The sequence below is a fragment of the Papaver somniferum genome, chromosome 11 (assembly GCF_003573695.1).
Source record: "Papaver somniferum cultivar HN1 chromosome 11, ASM357369v1, whole genome shotgun sequence".
In the NCBI taxonomy this organism is placed as follows: domain Eukaryota; kingdom Viridiplantae; phylum Streptophyta; class Magnoliopsida; order Ranunculales; family Papaveraceae; genus Papaver; species Papaver somniferum.
Window position 1 is genome coordinate 130,908,514 of NC_039368.1, and position 19,380 is coordinate 130,927,893.

At 36.1% G+C, this 19,380-nt stretch overlaps 1 pseudogene; it reads left to right on the forward strand.

Annotated features, from left to right (window-relative positions):
- Positions 1–8,802: 8,802 nt before the first annotated feature.
- On the forward strand, positions 8,803–16,916 carry LOC113325175 (annotated as a pseudogene).
- The last annotated feature ends 2,464 nt before the right edge of the window (positions 16,917–19,380 follow it).

Genomic DNA, 19,380 nt, shown 5'->3' on the forward strand with positions numbered 1-19,380 from the left:
GCACAACCTGTATTATTTCAATTATAAAGATAAAACAATATAATTCGGAAATTGAAATAACACAGACACCATAAATTTTGTTAACAAGGAAACCGCAAATGCAGAAAAACCCCGGGACCTAGTCCATATTTAACACACACTGTATTAAGCCGCTACAGACACTATCCTACTCCAAGCTAGCTTCGGACTGGACTGTAGTTGAACCCCAATCAGTCTCCCACTGATCCAAGGTACAGTTGAACTCCCTATGCTTCTTATCTCAGCAGGATACCGCGCACTTGATTCCCTTAGCTTATCTCACCCACAACTAAGAGTTGCTACGACCTAAAGTCGAAGACTTGATGACAAAGAAATCTGTCTCACACAGATAAGTCTGTCGAAGAATTAATCTGTCTCCCACAGATAAACCCTAAAAGATTTTGTTCCGTTTTTTGATAATAATCAAGGTGAACATGAACCAATTGATAATCCGGTCTTATATTCCTGAAGATTAACCTAGAGTTATCAATCACCTCACAACAATCTTAACTGTTTGGTAGCGAAACAAGATGTTGTGAAATCACAAACGATGAGACGAAGATATTTGTGATTACTTTTTATATCTTTCTTATTGGAGATATCAATCTCAAGCCAATCAATATGATTGTACTCATACGATAGAAGATGCAAGATCATACCACACAACTACGATAAAGTAGTATCGGTCTGGCTTCACAATCCCAATAAAGTCTTTAAGTCGTTAACCTGGTTTTAGAAGAAGAAAACCATAGGTTAAAGGAGAACCGACTCTAGCACGCAAACTAGTATCACAAGTAAGGTGTGGGGATTAGTTTTGCATTGATGCTAGATGTCCCCTTATATAGTCTTTCAAATCACAGTTTGCAATTAAGCTACCTTGGTAACAAAGCAATCAATATCCACCGTTAGATGAAAACCTGATTTAGATTCAAGCTAATATTTCTCAACAGTTAGATCGAAAACTTAGCTTTTTACACACAATTGAAATGCACGCTTCTAGGTTTGTTAACCATACCCAAACGTATGCACTTGTTGGTTCAATAATAGTTAACCAAAAGGTTAGCAATATGAGCATTTCATATCAACCATGTTCTTCTTCACCATAACTAGTTCACATGACTCAAATGAACTAGTTAGAGAGTTTTTCAATTGTAAAGAATTCTTATGTAACTACACAAGACACAATTGAAGCAAAGATGATTTGATTCACTCGAATCGGTTCATGAACTTTTATAGCCACGGTTTGCAAACTGCATTCCTTAGTCTTTTTAAGTTTAAGTTCAGAAATCATCTTCAGATATATAACCTTCTTAAGTTCGCAGACTTGGTTCGCGGACTTAAGTTACCGGGCAGAGTTCACAATCTCCAGCAGAAATTCTCGGGATGAGAACTTCGCCGGTTCGCGGGCTGGGTTCACGGACTGGGCTTCACGCACTAGTTTGTCAACTACATCAGAAATTCTCGGGTTTGAGAACTTCGTCAGTTCGCGGACTTGGCTCACGCCATTCTTCCGGTTCTCTTGATCAACAAAGTTCGCAAACTTTGGTTCAAGGAATAAGACTTATACATAAATGTGTTTCCAAAACAATGCTTATGTCCACCATTGGTTATGTAATCTAAACTCTCATTCCAATCATTGAAATATTCTTCGTCAAAGCAATTTTCAAAGTGATTGAAACATATCATGACTTTCGTCACTAGGTAAAGATAAACTTGGTCGAAGCGAAAAGCTTACCAACACATGTTTCGAGATATAGATAGGCGAGGTATATTCGGCTCGAAATACCAACTGTGTATAATCAAAGTCTATATATAACATACGACTTTTTGTCTCAAGAAGTAGGAGATAGAATAGATAGACTTTTGAGTGATAGATAAGTTCAAGTCTTCACATACCTTTTTGTCGAAAAGTACCAACGGTTCCTTGAGTAGTTCTTCTTCTTGTATGATGAATCGCCATGAAGTCCTTGAACTCAACTACACTTTCTATCCTAGTCCGAGACTTAGCTATAGTAGATTAGAAATCAAGACTTATAGTTTTGATCACTAACATTGTCAAACATGCTTGAGATAGCAACGCATGCGAGTTCGACCGAGCAATGCTCTAACAAAAGATACACGACATCTCTATATCGATAAAGCTCTAAGATACAGAAACGGAAGTCTTCACGTACATCGTCTTATCTGGAAACTGAAACTGAAGTGGGAATGAGTGAGCAAATCATCCCAAAGGGTGCTCAATGAAAACATGTAACTCTCAAGTCATCACTAACATGCTTCACAGTTCTAAAAGAATATAAATTGAAAGAAACAAAAAGTAACTAATCATTCAGCAATTTATGCAACACGAAGCAAGTGTCACTCTAACCTCGCCAAACTCCTTGGAGAATACGACGCGAGAGAAACCCTAATCAATAATAACATCGTCCACACAGAGTGTCCATACAAACCATGATTCAGAATGTTACCATCAAGACCAGAAAGTTAGACAAACAAGTATAATATGCACACGAGTGATTTTCCCAAAATAAAATAGTATATATAATAGCGAAACGGGGAAGAATCCGCCCTACTACGTAATTTATAAACAGGGAAGAAGCCGCCCTACTATTCTTAAGCATATACTATCGAAACGGGGAAGAAGAAGTCCTACTATGTAATATTAAAACGGGGAAGAAGCCGCCCTACTATTTAAATTAGGTATATACTATCGAAACGGGGAAGAAGCTGCCCTACTAAGTAATATTAAAACGTGGAAGAAGGCGCCATACTTAACTTAGCAAGGAGCCGTGGGAATCACAGACACTCCTTGCGTGGAAAACATACAACGCATATTACATGCACATCAAGACACATACATACATTTACACAGATAGTCAGGCACACAAACATTATGCCAAAAGTAAAAAAGACTCATCATGCTCGCATATAGAAAGAATGCTCAATGATTACAAGAAGGTTACAGAGTTCCTACCTTATTTGATGACAAGCCTCGCCGACCTTGAGATCCATAATCCACTGGCTCAGTCTTTGTATCGATCGTTGTTAATAAAGAGTAATTGTTAATCACACAAGCATTCTAAGAGATTAGCCAAAAGGCTCACACAAGGCTCATAACATAATCTAATACAATTCTCTAGTTATAAGCTAAGTGAACTATCTAATGTATCTAAACCCATTTATGACTCTACACCCTTTTCATTATCTATCCTTAATACATCTAAAGGTTTACTAATTCAACTAAGTTGGTTCTCTAGTCTATTTGATAAGCCTAATAAGTATCTACAACTTTGTAGAAGAAACCAAATGTTAATTCAGACTATAAAGGGTCCAACTCATGTTCATTAAGAAACTTTCCCTAAGCCCAAGCCCACTAATCTAAGGTCCAGTCCATAAGAATCAACTATCGGCTACTAACAGTCAATCTGATGGTCAAGGGTCAAACAAACAGTAAACGTCAGTCAAGGTCAATGGTCAAAGTCAAGACTGGTCTATCACGGTCTACTGAGTCAAATCGGGTCAAACAAGGAAACCACTGAGTCAAGTCTGGTCACTGATTCTACTCAATCAGATACTCTAAGTCATCTACACAGATTGAGTCAGCTAGACTGACTGGGATGACTAGCAGGTTTCAATTCAGAACACAAGGGTTCATACAAATATTATCACTAACAATAATTTCAGTAATAGAACTCTAATAGATACAACTTCTTATCTAAAACACACACTAACTCAAACTGCAGTCTTCTTTGAAACAACACTGCACTTCAAACACAATTCATTCCAAAACATGTTCCTGATTTCATAATTCAATTGCATTTCTTCAACATATTCCTCTGCACTTCAGTAACACAATAACAACCAAATCCTCCATCATGGAAAAACTTCATCAACACCTGCAATCCCCAGAAAGTACTACCATTCATTCAACCAATGACAACATTATCGACCCTCTGAACTACAACTTCAGAATCACCACCAGATAGTAGCATCATCACTCTCAAGTCTGCAAGGCCATTACACCTTACTCAAACACATCCCCTATAACTATCTGAAATGGATAGCATCTTGGCCTCATCTTTTCGTATAACATTTGTAACGCCACCATCTCAACTAGTTACAATTGTAACTCAATTTCACATTCAACAACTCCCTGCAACTTAACAAAATCCACAAAACCACTACTGGGTAACTCAACTCCACCTGCAATACCTATCAGCTGCACAACTCATCAATACCATCAACTCCTTCATCTGTAACTCAACTTATAACTCTAAAATCTCAGCTCCATTTCTTTACTTCCCAATTCATGAGTCTTGTAATTCAAATCTACTATCAGTTTAATCTGACTTACCAATTCAGTATCCAATTCTTACTTCATGTCTTCACCAACTCTTTTGTGTCACAGCATCAACAACTTCATCATATTCCTCACTTGTAGTTCATATTCTGATAACCTTTAACTAGTTCAACATCCAATACTCTGCCATGTCTTGCACCAACAACCAATTTAGTATCAACACCATTTCCAAATCCGTGTATACACCACAACCTCTATTGAACCTAACCACCACTATTTACTCATCTTCTTCATCTATCACTTAAACTCAGGAACCCTAGGTTTGTGATTATAAAAACCCTAATTCCCAAATTGATCGATAAAGAAACTAAAATTAAATTCCTATACCTCTATCTCAACTCGATTAAGAACAAACCCATATATTAAATCAATCAAATAACAACAATCTCATAAAAGGACTTCAATAATTAGAAACCTTAATTCGAAACCCTGATTTACCTTTTCTTTTTGATTCAACGCCAGAAAAGCCTCACCTCGACAATTCAACATCAACTCCTCCTTTTCTTCGTCCACCAACATCTCAATTCGCCTCTCAATCTCATATCAATCCTAATTCGATCTTCTCTGATTTATCACAAACCTAAAACAGTCTTCAGTTGCTCTTCTTCATAAATCAGAACCACACCATCCTCAATATCATTTGTACTACAATATCAAATGATTTTCTCGATCGAAACACACAGAAAAATTAGCAGGGAAGAAGAACAGAGATAAAGAGCAGGAGCAGAAGAAAGAAGAAGAAAGAAGAAAGGAAGAAACGAGAATAAAAAAGAAAATGAGAAAGAAGAATACTTATCTTCTCGATTGGGACAAGGACAACGAGAAATACCGAGGCACCCAAAAATGGATAAGGGCAACCACAGTCGGTCTAAAGACGAATAAACTCTTTTTTACCCTTCTCACTAATCTGATAATATCTTCTTCGTCCGGCATCTGACTGACACGTTCGAGTAGTCCATCTCGCATAACTTTTCGAGCTCTAACCGATGGTACTAGTTTCATATCTAGATCGTTGTTAGGTTAACTTCTATTAATTATGGTTCATCTCTAATTAATCGAGTCATTAGTGTCTTAGTCGTCTCTTGACTAGTCTAATAGCGTTGATGAGTCGAGGGTCCTTACAATCTATATGACCATGTTACGTACCCCCACTCACACCCCCCCACAATTTTTTCCCCATGATGTGACATTCTCTCATTAATTTTGGAGCAAACACGAGGTCCATTATTGTTGGATTACCCACTAAGGTGACGACACGTCCCCATGGGGAAGAATTTTGGGGAAGCGTTTTTTGGGGTATAAAGAATTTTCGAGATAGTTTATACTCTAGTCGGGTCGGCACAAAGTCGAATTCTAAAAATCCACTGCAGCTAAAATATCAATCTCCAAGATGAAAACAAGGGTGGAAATAACTTCCTACTACCATAGACCAAAACTAATCTATTCTATTATATAAAGGGAACCCCCCTTAGCAACAATACCTGAAGCTGTAAAAAGCATTTTCCTAACTCGCTCCTACATTAATATAATTTCTATGCTTTGTAAAAAATGTTTGAGGGCATATCAGTAATTGAGCTATATTTTTCCATTGAACAGATTCAGAAATGTTCGATACTCGCAAGATTTAGAAATCATCTAACACACCATTATGAAAATATCCATTCAACAGATCACCATGGGTTGGAAATAATCATTAATCAAAAACCCATTTCCAAAATTGAAGATAAAAATCTATGAATTAACATATATTGTAATGGGATACAAGTTTACAAAGAGGGGTCGATGAAAAATTAGTTCCGTTCAATGGTTTTGAGAGAGAAGGAAGTGAATGTGGCGGAGGTCTTACTGACAAATGAAAGTTTATGAGAAATGGAGAAGATGGCGGAGAGTATGAGACTAGCAGCGTGTTTGTTTCGGGTAATTGGAAGCCCAGGAATTGGATTCCAAGGGAATAGGCCCAATTCCCTTGAACCGAACAACCACAAAATTTCCATAACTGGATTCCTACGGAATTCGATTCCCTCTTTTGTTGAACCCTGATTTTGGGCATACTGAAATCTTTCTAGGCATACAAAACAATAGTCCCATCTTGGATGACCTTATAAGGGGTACCCTATGAGTAGTTCAATTACCTATATACACATAATACAAAAATCTAAAATCAGTTTTCTAAAAAATCAAAATCAGTTTCCCTTAACATCTCTTCTTCTTCCTCCTCTAGCCGAACTCTTTCCCTCCCGCGAAAAAAAAAATCCATCACTGTGATTAATTGTCGATTCGTAAAAAATTGATCGTCGAATAACCTCAACCACATAACGACTCGTACAAAGAAAAGAAGGGACTAGGCGAACCAAATCGTCTTCTAATCCATCAATTGAAGAAGAAGAACCAATTGGAGATGAAGGTGTAGAAACTGAAAATCAACCACCAATTGAACCAACTGCATCTCCAACTCCGGAAATGAGGATAAGAAAGTAAGTTTTACAAACCCAATCTCCTATTTGTTGTTTTTCATCGATTAAATGACGGTTACGGTGTTGGGTTCGGCTCAAAATTGAGTTGCGTTTTTAGCCGAACTGTTCTTCACAAAAGCTTCCTGTAAGTGTATGTGAACAGTTCGGCATGAAATTTCAAGCCGAACCTAGTCACAGATAGAGATGCATAGGGGTTCGGCGTATTCGGTAATCATAATATGTGCCGAACCTAGCAAATTTACGAGGTTCGACTATTACGATATTCACATTATGTGCCGAACTAATACAAAATTCTTACCCCAACAAATATCAGGAATATAAGTGATCAGGTTCGGCTTATATAATACTTATGTAAATAGCCGAACCATGTACTACCAAAAGGTTCGGCGCTTACGATTTTTCAATATAAGCCGAACCTTAGATAATTTTTCTTCCAGATCACACATGATTAGGTTCGGCTCATTATGACATTTTTAAACAAGCCGAACTAGGGGCTACAAAGTAGGTTCGACTCATAATAATAACACTTTCAGCTTGCCGAACTGTTCATTAGTTGTCAATATCCAGGTGGGTTCGGCTGATATGTTAAGCCGAACATATTCCAGACTCGCCGAACTTTAGTGAAAAAACACAAAATTTTTATGATTTTAAGCTACAAAAGTGAGATTAAACATAGGATATAAGTGTACCCTCCTCATCCATTGAATCAAATACAAGCTTTTTTCTCATTTTCCCCTTCTCCAAAAAAATCGAACTTTTTTTTTCTTACTCAAAAATTTTCATCTACACAAATTTATAACTAAATAATCTTAAAACTAATCACTAATCATTAATCATTAATCACTAATCAGAATTATTTTAACTAATCATTAGTATTAACACTAATCCTAAAAGGTCAGATTTGCCATTAAAAAAAATTTGGTTAAGGGGGCTTCTTATTTTGTTATTTCACATCTTTTTTTGTCTTTATTAGGTATGCCTAGAAAGATTTAGGTATGCCCAAAATCGGGGTTCCTTTTGTTATAGGGAAAGCCAAAAATTATGGGGAAAGATGACTTTGGTCGATGCAGGTTGACTTGGAGTTAATAAGGGGGGGAAATAGAAAATACAATGTCGCCTGTCTTATGTTTTGGTTTCGTAACTTTCGTTACACACTAGACTACCACTAAAATTGTAAAGCATCACGTTATTCTGAAAAATAAATTAAAATTGGTAACCATTTCTTCGTAAGATCGAGAGAAGAAGAAGAAAGAAACCACTGAAGAATGAGAGATGGAGATCTACGATGATTAGATTAGGGTTTTAACTTCTCGTATTCTGTGTCTTTCTTCTTCTATCTGTACGTAATTTCCTTTCTTTTTCAACTGCTCGTTTAGTTTGTTGTTAGGGTTTTGATTTCATTTTATTTTGTAGCAGGAATTATTGATTAAAAGATAAATTATCATCTCAATTGGATTTGCGGCTTTGCGATAATCAATCATCAACTCAAGAACAATAATTTCTTCCACAAGAACTCTAACTTTCATTTTCAACAGTACCAATTTCTTCTTCTCCCGACTCAATCAACTACAGTATTATTAGCTTTTCCCTGTGATTCAACTAATAAGAACTTTCAAGGTATAATTCGTTCACCAATTTCATTTAAATTGATTTCGGTAGTTTTTTTAGTTTGGATTTGTGTGTTGGTCTTATGATAAAATTAGCTTATGCATGTGTATGTTGGGTTTATGATGTAATCCATGAAATTATCTTTTCACTATCTCTTGATTGTCTTGTGTTATGTTAGTAGTAGTACCCTGCATAAATTTTGATCTCATATAATGTTGTCATATTGTATTCTCTCAATCGGGTTCTCTTTCCTTTGAAATGTCAATGGCTTAGTAATTCAACTTGTTTTTGACTGAAAAAATTTCATTGCTAGCTAGCTGTAAATGTGTTGGCTAAATGTCAATGACTTTTCTCTCATGCACTCGACTTTCATTGTTTTGGTTTTCATCAGGTGTTGAGGAAGAAGAAATTGTATCTTTGGTGGTGGTTCATTTCACAGTTGGTTTAGCTTGCACAGAGACTAACTTAGAGGTTTGTTTTTGCACATTTTTCTCTCATTTTCTGGTTCTGGCATTAATTTTTACAATCCACTATCACTTATAACTCAGATTATGCTTGTTTTGTCCTGAAAAACTTTTGAGATTTGACTTGAGGCCTATATTGAGTCACCCTGTGGCTGTATGATTGTTTACTGTTTCTATTTTTGAGATCTGGTGTTTTCAAGTGGTATGATGAGACTTCAATGAATTACTGGGTCCTCAGGAATTTGCAGAATAATCTTATGTAACAGTAGCAATTAGGTTATAAATGACAACATGTTTAGTTTTATTATCTGTGTCTCTATAGTCATGTATGCTTGACCATTTTGTTCTTATGCTTTTCAAATTCAGAAGATTCATCAATCAATCAATGGATTCATCAGAAGATTCAACAATGGTTGCATCAAGTCTTCTGCCTCTTGCTTCTGTTTCTCAACAACCATATGTTTCTGAACTTCTTTCGTTTACTCTTGAACGTCTTCATAAGGTATCTCATCAGATCCCATCAAATTCTACTTCTCTTTATCTAAATCATTTGATGTTATGAAAATGTGTGTTGTCTTTGATGTTTTGATTATAATTTTCTGTAGGAACCGGAGCTGCTACGAGTGGATTCAGAGCAGAATTCGGAGACAAATGCAAGAAGTTGCAGTTGGGAATTATAGAGCGTTTATTGCTGCTGCTGATGCTTTAGTTGCGATTCGTGAACAAGTTTCTGCTGTTGATAAACATCTTGAAGCCACGGTATTTATTTTTTGATTTTTGATTTTTATCTGAAGTTCTATAAATTGTAGTGGTAATTCGAATGATTGAATATAAGGTTACTTTTAGGCTCAAATTTGACTTGAGTTGGAAGATTATGCAACAGAATTTAAGAAGAGTATTAGCAATTTAAGTGACAAAATTTACCGACTTATGTGAACATTCTGAGGAAGAATAGATCAAACATAGAAAGTGAACTTAGCACCAATTTTTCTATAGGAATTTACTCATTAAGTGATTATGTTTGTCGAAGAAAGCAACATTAGGTTGTTAAAGAGTGTTCATGTTGTGTAATTGAAGCCACGACACAAAGATAAGCTCTTGTGATCTAATTTTATGTTGGGAATGGTTTTTCCGTACGATGGCTATCTAACAGCTTCATATGTGTCTGTCTTATGTTGTTCATTTATTTCGATTTCAATGTCACAAGGCCGTGATCTTGATTGGTGAAATGTTATGTTGAAGGACTTTACTCCTACTTGTCCTGTTCTTGTTATGTCAAGTTTCTAGCATTGCTGGGGGTTTTCCCACGATTGCACAGTAGGGGGAATGTATTATTTGGGTACATTTACTTCGTCACAAATTTGAAATTTGAGTATGAGCAAGTATCCTGTAGAATCTAGTTGGTATGATTAGCTTTTCTGTTGAAACTTAAACTTGAGATGAGAGGCAACAACTGATGTACTTTGTTCATTTCTATTTAAGGTAATTCAAATTATAGAATTTAAGGTTCCTTTTAGGCTCAAATTTGACTTGAGTTAGACGATTATGCAACAAATTTTGTCGGAGTATTGGCAATTTAAGTGACAAACTTTGAGTTATTTGAACTGAATGAAGAGGTACATTGGACGAAGAATAGATTGAATCACAGAAAGATGAACTTGCCATCAATTTGTCCATAGAATTTACTCATTAAGTGATTATGCAAGTAGAGGTAGATGTTTTTTGTTGAAGAAAGCGAGTTTAGGTTATTAAAGAGTGTTCACGTTGTGTAATTGGTGCCACACACAAAGATAGTCTGTAGATCTAGTTTTATTGGGAGGGTTTTTTCAGTACTAATACTATGGCTATGTAACGGCTTCATATGTGTCTGGTGTATGCTGTTCCTCTTTTTTGGTTTCAAAGTCACATGGCCGTGATCTCGATTACTAAAATGTTGTTGGACTACTTGTCCTTTTGTTGTCATGTCAAATTTCAGCATTGGTGGGGGTTTCTGTTTGCGCAGTAGGGAATGCGTTATTTTGGGTACATCTACTTCGTCAAAACATTTGGGAAAACATTTGGGAAATTAGTACTATGTGCAAGTATTTGTAGAATCTATTTGGCGGGATTAGTTTTTCTGTTGAAACATAAATTTGTGATGAGATCATGAGATGCAACAACCGATGTTCTTTGTTCATTTCTATTTTGTGGGCATATTGAGCAATCTTTTACACATCACCTCTGCTTAATTTGGTGTATTTTCTATTAAATAGAGATTGTTGAGCTGAGATTTTGTGTTCCAATCAGATAAATGGGATTCCAAAGCTTACATCCGGTTGCACCGAGTTCATTGACTCTGCACAACAGATATTGGAGAAGAGAAAGCTGAACCGAAAATTACCAGCAAACCGCAGTACATTGCTCGACTTGCTTGAAATCCCTCAGCTTATGGATATGTAAGTGTTTTTTCATTATATTTATCTAACTGAAATTCGCCGTCATTCACTAACTAGTGGAGACTATATTGGAGTATTGGACCAATTTTTAAGGACTCAAAGTCTCTTCGTTTTGTAGATGTGTAAGAAATGGAAACTACGACGAGGCCCTGGATTTGGAAGCCTTTGTTTGTAAAATGTCAACGATGCATCCGAAGTAAGTCTCAGTAATTACTCCCAGAAAATAAAATAAAAGTGTAGAGTCTTTCATCCATGGAATTGAAACTTCTTTCTCAGCTTCTCCAAAAACTCCGGTCTAATATCCAGGTATTATTTTGTTAACATAAGGTAAGAAACACAACTGCACAAACAGTAAAATATTTCCTCACTTATCCATTTTTCTTTTTTCTTTTTCTACAGATTTTTAAATATGATGTTAGGTAAACAAGATCTAATCATTCCCATTCTATGGTTTTTTTATGCAGTTGCCCGAGTGCCTTCGTATAATTGGACATTTACGCCGAATAGGTGTATTTACCGAGTCTGAAATGCGGTTACAGGTACCGTTATGATCTCTCTCTATATTTATTAAAAGGCATCTTGAACCTGTTGATATCTCATTTATGGTAGGCTAAACTTATAAAGTTTAGTAATTCTTGTTGTTACCAAATTTTTTGCTTTGACGGATATAGACATTTATGTTTCCTTACTCTGATTCTGTTTCTAACAGAAGTTCCTTTCCGTTGGAGTCAGTTTTTGAGATGCAGAGAATCATGGCTTGCAGGCATTCTCGATGACTTAGACCAGAGAAATGTGTATGACTACTTAAAAGGGATGGTGAACTGTTTTAGAATGCATCTATTTGACGTTGTTAATCAATACAAAGCAATTTTTGCTGACGATAAATCTGGAAGTGAGCAAAACTATGATGGTGGTCTTCTGTTTAGTTGGGCTATGCATCAAATTACCTCTCTCCTCAAAACTCTTAAAACCATGCTTCCAAAGATTACGGAAGGTGGATCACTGTCAAATATCTTAGATCAGTGCATGGTAAAAATATTGCCTCCATGATATTGTCTTTTACATTCTTTTCCTAGCAAGAATCTACTTCCCTCCTATTTGTACATTTCCTGGAAGCTTGTGATCATGTAACCCATCAACAAATAGTTGGTCATCTCCTTTTGTTGTTTAATTCAGCAATCACTGATAGTTTTTCCTGTATTATGTAAAACCAAACGAATAGAGATATTGGTATGATAAATTGTCAGTGGAGTGCCCAGTTTAAGGGCTTGAAAGTCATTAGATCTTGGCTAGAAATTCTTCGAAAATAAACTGCTAGAAACTGATCACTTTTTTCTCGTGCTCTGACAGTATTGTGCCATGGGTCTTGGTTGGGTTGGACTGGATTTTCGAGGCCTGCTTCCACCACTTTTTGAAGAGTAAATGGCCTTCATTTTTTATTTTATTTTTCAACAACTTGTTTCCAGGTGATTTAGAATGCTGATTTTTGTTCTTTCTTGCTTCAGTGCAGTACTCAACTTATTCTCGAAGAATATGGCCACAGCCGTTGAGAATTTTCAGGTGTATTTGCAAATGGTGTCTAAAATAGTTGATTGTAATACTGCCTTAGAGTCGAGTTGGATGACTTTGTTTTGTTCAATGAGGAGTACCTTAATCTTTGTCATATTGGTTAAGAATCAACATGAATCGTTGTACTACTTGGTAGTTCATTTTACTGGTGATTCATTACGTTTCATTTTTCAACTAGCCTGTTAGGTAGTTTTAGATTCACATCGCTGGGTTGCTGCATTACCAACAGGATTTTCAACCAATGGTCCATCTGCGGAAAGTCAAGAGGATGTGACTCCACCCTCTTATTTAATGGAGCATCCACCTCTTGCCATCTTTGTTAATGGTGAGTCTGACTAACTTCTTTCTTGATTGTATTCAGTGTCCATGTTAGTAAATAGACTGATGGATCCACACAGTAGGCATTTATTTTCTGAATATATTGACATGGGTCTTAAAGCTTTGGATAAAATGTACGGTTATAGTGATTGTAGTGCTACATAAGTGTTGTTGATAAGATACAGACTTCAAATTTGGTAACTCTATGCTATACAAATATCATTTGTCCATACAATTTCTGAATTGTCGTAGCCTGAGATAGTGTTTAAGATGATAAATGTTCCATATATTAATATAATATAAACCAACTAAAAACTGATCCATGTGCACGTGTCCGATACTGGTATTAGGTGTGGAGCACGACGAATTAAAAATTACCAAAATACAACAGTACGTGTAAAAATATACCCATCTTTGTAATTTTATCCCATTTTTGGTTAAATTTGTGCTTCCTGATCTAATATTGTTGCATAGACTCACAAGATATAAAGCACATCATGCTCAATCACTGTTACGCGCAATCCTTCTAATGTTATGATAAAACATCTAACATATCGTGTGCAAGTATCCACCGAACTGCCATCATATTTGTGGCATGGGTGTTCTAACAAGGTTATCTTGTTTAATATCTTGTTGCAAATGTCTCAGCAGCTATGAACGAACTGCGGCCATGTGCTCCAGTAAGCTTGAAACTTGTGTTGGCTCAGGAAGTTATTAAGGGACTCCGGGCAGTTTCAGACTCTCTGATGTTGTATAATGCTACTAGAATGCTGAGACAGAACGAGTCCCAGCTTTTTCTCTCACTCTGCCGTGTATTCCTTGAGGTAACAATTCATGAAAATCTGTTAGACATACCACCTGTTGCACAAATTATCCGCCCCTTTCATTTTGCTTATCCCAGAAGCATATATTTATGATCGATTCAATCTTTAGGTTGCATACCCGCATTGTGCAACATGCTTCGGTCGATGTTATCCTGGTGGAGCTGCCTTGATCACAGAATCAAAAAGTTTGTTTGATGGAGTTAGCCAACTATTATGGGTTGTTTGTTTTATACTGACTCGACTGATTTCTCTGAAGCTGCTCATGATTGGTCTAAGATCTGCTCATTACATCTGGATTTGACTTGTCTGGAGTAAATTTTTTTTGAATCCAATAAGATCCGTCAAGTGAGGTACTAAATGATGCCTAGAATCAGTTGTATTAGTCGAGTCAGAAATCGAGTCAGACATCTGACCAGGCCAAGTCAGATTCAGATCGAGAGACATACCAAATCAAATGAGGTGCGTTAGATTTAAAAAAGAGGAGAGAGACACGAACACTTTGTTCTTTTCAGTCAGTTTACTCTAATTTTCTAATGGCGGCAATCAAACAAGAGGAATTACAAAACCCCAATCCCCCAAAGCTTCAAATTTATCCAACTGCTTCTACTGGAATCTCTCCTTTATGGAAAGGTTAAAAATTTGTTCAAAATTCTCTCAGTTTCCAGTCTCAGTCCGAGTCAAACTCAATCACCGATTATAAACTCTGATTTGTTTTGTTGCAGAAAAGTACGAGAAAGATGCAAAGAAGTATTGGGATGTTTTCTACAAGAGACATCAAGATAAAGTTTGTTCCTTTTCCTTCCTTCATTCTGTATTAATTAATTTATTGTTACTACTAGATTCCATTGGTTGCGACGTACCGAAATATCTTCGTGCACGCATGTGATTTTTCTTCTCGTGCTGTTGATTTAGTAAATGTTCGAGTTTGTTTAATCATAATGCTTATTTGTTTTCTAAGATTTTAACTGAAATATAAGTTTGCTCAATTGTTTTTGTACAATGGTATCTTTTGCTAACCAAGCTGAGTTTTTGAATTGCAATCACATAAAGAGTTCACAAGTGACCGAGTTAATGCTCATAATTGGTCTTGCTCAATTGTTCTTTTCTTTGATGTCAACCCAACTGACATTTTAAAAAGATATTTGTACTATCCTGAAAAGATGACGGTGGTAGTGCAAAATATCAGAAAAATTCATAAGGTAATTGCATTCAATTGTCTCATACCTTGTGGTCAATTTTCCTACTGTGATGATGTGATGTTTAACTTGATGATGTTAATGTGCATCCAAATGGTCTTGTATTGCTGCGGGATTATGCTGTTGGAGACCTTGCTCAGGTTAGTCTCTATTTGTGATCTTTCAACACAGCATTTGTCATTGCTGTGCATGTGTATTAATGACCCTGGAGAATTACTGTCATAGATTACTGTATTCTTTATGTTTACCTATCGTCCGAAGACCTAATAGACGTAGTAACTTTTCTATAATTTTTTAGAGGATATATTGATAGAAATAGTTGCTTCTTCTCCCCTAACGTTAGTTGTTTAGGTGGTGAATCAAGTTCTCAAGATGATATCATAAGATTCATCAATCAATCAATGGATTCATCAGAAGATTCAACAATGGTTACATCAAGTCTTCTACCTCTTGCTTCTGTTTCCCCACAACTATATGTTTCTGAACTTCATTCGTTTACTCTTGAACGTCTTCATAAAGTCTTATCAGATCCCCTCAAAATCTACTTCTCTTTATCTAAATCATTTGATGTTGTGAAAATGTGTGTTTTTATTGATATTTTGATTGTTGTTTTCTGTAGGAATCGGAGCTGCTAAGAGTGGATTCGGAGACAAATGCAAGAAGTTGCATTTGGGAATTATAGCGCGTTTATTTCTGCTGCTGATGCTCCGAGACTCGATTATTGATATGAATGAAATCTGGAGCAGACACTTTGAGTTCACGGTCTTCTTCAGAGAGAGTAAAGGAATTTGACCTTTCTTTTTTTCTTTCTCCTATGCCTTTTTCTCTTCTCAGAGTAATTTAAAGAGTCAGTTGTCAATCTGACGATCCTCCTTTTACAATTGTAGGCATTTTTTGTCTCAAAATCATAATCTAGAAATGACTCATCATAGGATTTCTCTTGATTGCAGACACTGCCTTTCACTCCAGCAAGATGAGAGACAGGTTTAATTACTTCTTTAGACATCCATGCAAGAATGTTGTGAAGTTTTTCATTCCTCAGTCGAAAACGACATCTTCGTTCAAGATGTCCTTTATTTCCGCAATAATAACAGTTAAAGGAATTGTTCTTGACTGCTCTCATGTGAGTTAAGTTCGAAGGAGCACAATCCTTGTTCGTAAGACCGTCAGCTACTGGAATTTTTTTCACATGAAGAGTTGTCATTAGCATGAACAAAATTGATCTTACCAGTACTTGGAGCGCCTATCCCCTTATAGCCCAGACCACGTGTATCACGATGTTTTTTACATGCATAGAAGATAATTTTGTAGAGATAGAATTGAATCTTTTTAGATTCTCTTCCAGTGATTTTACCTTATCAAGGGAAGCAGTGAGATCAGTCTCCAAAGATTTTTCTCTGGCGAGAAAACCGAGTTCTCTGTCATTAAAACATTTTTGCTGAGAGTCATATCTTGCTTCAGATTATGCAAGTCTTTCTTTCAACACAAAGAGATTTCGAAGAAGATTATCACATTCGGACCTTTTGAGCGTAAATCTTCTTCTCTATCTTTAATGGTAGATTGTAATAGTTTATATCCACAATCATAACCTTTAAAGAGTTTTCTCATCTTTCTGTTTTCTTGACAAAGAGGTGCCAAATATTTACTCAAGGAAACTGTTGACTTCTTTTCTTTCAAAGCATGGTCAAAGAGCTTGATGTATTGAGAGACTTCCTTATCAATACTTTGTCCTTCTTCTGAATCACTCTCATCTGAAAGATCATCCAACTGTTCATCAAGACACTTTTTCCAGTTGAAGGAAGATTCAGACACAAAGGCGGATACGGGAGATTTCTTAGATGTCTCAGGATTTTGAAACACCTTAGCGGAACTCTAAACTGATGTTGCGTTATCAGAGAGATTACTCCCGTCCATAGAGTCAGATCGCTATAAACACAGACTTATAAGGTCTTTAAACGTGTTTGCCTGCTCTGATACCAATTGAAAAGTGGGGGTCTAACAACCTCACCCAATATTTCGCTTAGCAATCTGTATGGACTAACTCCAATAAACTTTTAAGAGAATCAACTAGACAGACAGACTCAATCTTAACAAAAAGTATATCAAAGAGTTATATCTCAATTTCTCGATTCAATACTTACTCAAGCAAATAGAAATCTGCGAGCCTAATTGAATACAAGAGAAATTAACTTGAACGGTACCAAAGACCAATGTTCAAGGATCAATCAATTCCAATCAACAACCAAAGGTTGAATTTACCAATTGATCGATACAACGCACAACCTGTGATATTTCAATTATATAACAAAATATAATGCGGAAAAGAAATAACACAGACACCAGAAGTTTTGTTAACGAGGAAAACGCAAATGAAGAAAAACCTTTGGACCTAGTCCAGATTGAACACACACTGTGTTAAGCCGCTACAGACACTAGCCTACTAAAAACTAACTTCGATCTGGACTGTAGTTGAACCCCAGTCACTCTCACACTGATACAAGGTACAGTTGCGCTCCTTATGTCTATAATCCAAGCAGGATACTACGCACTTAATTCCCTTAGCTGATCTCACCCATAGCTAAGAGTTGTTACGACCCGAAGTCGAAGACTTTAATAAACAAATTTGTATTACACAGAAAAGTCTACCGGAATAGATAAATCTGTCTCCTTCAGAAATACCTACGAGTTTTATTCTGTCTTTTGATAAATCAAGGTGAACAGGAACCAATTGATATACCGGACTTATATTCCCGAAGAACAACCTATAAATATCAATCACCTCACAATAATCGTAATAGGCTAGCGAAACAAGATATTGTGGAATCACAAACGATGAGACGAAGGTGTTTGTGACTACTTTTCTATCTTTCCTATCGGAGATATAAATCTCAATCCAATCTTACGATTGCACTCAATCACGATAGAAACATCAAGATCATATCATGCAACTACAAAGAAAATAGTTGGGTCTGGCTTCACAATCCCAATGAAGTCTTCAAGTCGTTAACCTACAAGGTCTCGTGAGAAACCTAAGGTTAAAGGAGAATCAACTCTAGCTTACACAACTAGTATCACACAGTAGGTGTGGGGATTAGGTTTCCCAGTTGCTAGAGTTCTCCTTTATATAGTCTCCAAATCAGGGTTTGCAATCTAAGTTACCTTAGTAACAAAGCATTCAATATTCACTATTAGATGAAAACCTGATTAGATTCAAGATAATATCTTTCAACCGTTAGATCGAATCTTAGCTTGTTATACACAAATGAAATATACTTCATTTAGGTTTGAGTAACCGTACCTAAACGTGTACACATAGTTGGTTCAACAATAGTTAACCAAATGGTTAGCCATATAAGCACTTTCATATCAACCTTATTCATCTTCACCATAACTAGTTCAAATGACTCAAAAGAACTAGTTAGAGAGTTGTTCAATTGCTTAGATATCATAGAAGTATATAAGACACAATCGAAGCAAAAACGATTTTGATTCACTTGAATCGATTCATGAAACTTATAGCCACAGTTTGCAAATTGTATTCCTTAATTTATAAATGTCTTAGTTCATGAATAAACCGTTTTTAGAAAATAACCCACTTAAGTTTGCATACCGGTAAGCATACTTAAGTACCTGGATTGAGCTTGTTTTTAGTTCACAAACTCCAGCAGAAATTCCCGGGATGTGAACTTCCGGCAGTACGCGTACGGGTACGCGGAATTAGCTTCCGAACATCCTAAACCAGTAAAGTACGCATACTGGTTCAAGGAATTTGGACTTACACAAGTATGAGTTCACATACAATGTTTATATCCATTCAAGGTTATATATTCTAAACTCTCATTTCAATCATTGAAACATTCTTAGAGGATGTTATATAGAGGTTATTCACACAGTATTTTTTTATCAAAGCGATTTTCAAGATATTGAAATGATAAAGATGAACTTGGCCAAAGCGAAAGCTTACCAATACATATTTCGAGAAATAGATAAGCGAGATAAACTCGGCTTGAAATAGCAAATGTGTATAATCGAAGTCTATATAACAATACGACTTTTGTCTCAAGATAGGATATAGAGTAGATAGACTTTTGAGTGATAGATAAGTTCAAGTCTC